Source organism: Arachis ipaensis, chromosome B05, assembly GCF_000816755.2.
Source record: "Arachis ipaensis cultivar K30076 chromosome B05, Araip1.1, whole genome shotgun sequence".
Taxonomy (NCBI): domain Eukaryota; kingdom Viridiplantae; phylum Streptophyta; class Magnoliopsida; order Fabales; family Fabaceae; genus Arachis; species Arachis ipaensis.
This window is the reverse complement of record NC_029789.2, coordinates 146,913,004-146,915,382: the sequence shown is the minus strand read 5'-3', so window position 1 is coordinate 146,915,382 and position 2,379 is coordinate 146,913,004.

Here is a 2,379-nt window from a genome sequence, read left to right as displayed (position 1 = left end):
TCATGCATAAATCGTCCCAGGGTACAATGATTTATATATTCATTAAAACACACAACTCTAGGACGATTTATATATTATATGGTTTAAGAGATTCACGTTCAAAAAAACCATTTAGGAGAATCAGGTAATATAGGAGTTCAAATATTTTATTTAAATAAAAAACCCCTAACCAAGTTGGGTTGGTCTAGTGGTTAGCTCACTAGTCCGCTTAAGCAAGTGTCGGGGATTCGAATCCCGCCTTGTGCATGCAGCAACCCATTGGCCAGCGGCAAACCCTTAAATGGAGCTCAGTACCGCGACGGATTAGTCCTTGACCTGTCGGGTTGGGGGATACCGTGGGAAACCAAAAAAAATAAAAAATAAAAAACCCCTGTTTTTGACTATGTATGTAGTATTGATACAACTTTTTGACTTACTCTTAACTATTAGCCTTTCGACTTTAGCCTCAAATGCTCTTTGTTTCTTTAATTTAGTCGAAAGAGGTTTTTTCTATAACCAAGAAACACTTATCATCATTTTGATTTTGCTGTATCAAATATTTATTGGTCAAAATTTATATCAATAGATATACTAAATGATTCTAATAAAATTAGTTGATGTTAATATATTCTAACCTTTCAAAGTTTAATTTTGCGGTGCCATTATTAAGAAATAGTTTTGTGCAACATTGAGAAAATATTCTGATGAAAGCATATAGCATATATTAGAACAGACAACAATCTAAAACCAACATTATAAATGTAAGCCGTGCCCATGTCTGCTGTTAAGTAAGTCACAATGCTTTTCTTCATATTATTTTATATTGAATGATTCTTTGTCTTGATAGAGAAATTTGGGTTGGTGCCTCATTGGCACTGTAAAGAAAGCATAAATTTCGAAATGACTTATCATGGGTTTTTAATATTATTAATTAACTAATAATTAATATTTATCTACCACCAAGTTGAGTATTGCATTTTGTTTTTATTTTGAAACACCATAGACTTCTGAGCTTGATCTTGTTACATAATTATTAAAAATTCAATAGATACTTTCAAACTTTCCTGCTACAAAAGAAGAATAATAAGAAACATTCCCTAGAAATTACCTTCTCCAATATACTAGCTTTCTTTTTTTTTCTTTATTGAAAAAATTCATTTTAGAGAAACATTCCCTAGAAATTACCTTCTCCAATATACTAGCTTTCTTTTTTTTTTCTTTATTGAAAAAATTCATTTTAGAGAACATTCATTTATTTATATAAAGTTAAAAATAAAAAAAAATGATCATGATGTCCAAATTTTCTTAAACTTTTGAATTTCTTTTGATGAAACAAATAGACAGGGTAGAGCGGGGGCGGGGATGCCTCTCTACTCTCCATTTCTGCCCTCGGATTTGTTCTCCATCCCCGTCCCTATTCTCTGCTGTGGGGAAATATTGCTTCCCATCTCCATTCTCCATGGGGCCTCATTCCCCGCGGAGACCCCATTCCCCATCTATATAATAGTTCTAACTAATTATTAATTTTCATATGAATAAAGCTGCAAGTATCTATCTTATACAAAAACTGCAAGATTTTATACAAAAAGTCTAAATGACACGATGGTGACTTCTTTCGAAATGACGCAATGGGGTGACGCAACGACGAATCAAAGGACAAAGCAGTGGACGAGGTGGGAGACGCGGCAACAGAGAGGAGAATGGATACAACGGCAGAGTTACGAAAAGAAACGCCGCAAATAGAAATTACGACGCGGTAAGGGTGATGGCACGGTGAGGTGTGACGATGCGGTGAGAAGGGTGGCGAGGAGGTGGTTGCAGAGAGATTGGATGGAGTATGGACAGCGTTAGAGATTTCTGAATTGAAAAAGGGGTTATACAAATAAAGATTAGGAATTTTGGGTTTATATATATATGTGTGTGAGAAAAATGACTAAAAAATATATATGAGAAATAAACTATTAAGAATAATTCATGAAATTCATAAATTTCAGGGAATAAGGGAGACGGGTGGGGATCCCCGCTCGGATTTCCACGCCTGCTTCGGGGGAATTTTGTCCCCATCTCCATCCCCACTAAAAAAATTTCTCACAATCGAATCTCCATTCGAGACCGTCCCTGCAGAGATCCCCGCGTCACGGGAGTTTTGCCATCCCTAGAAACAAACAAATGTCTAACCAAAATCCATATAGCAATTTTGCTATTTTATATTTATTTTGATCCTTTTCAATTCTCTTACGTATGAATATTATCATCATTATTATAATTATAATAAGTACAAGTGTACAGCCCTGGCGTGACCAATTTTTTTTCCCACAAGGGATGATAACAATAACGGATGAAATGAAATTATTTAATTGGAAGTGAACTGATTCATATAGATGACTACTCTTAGTAAAG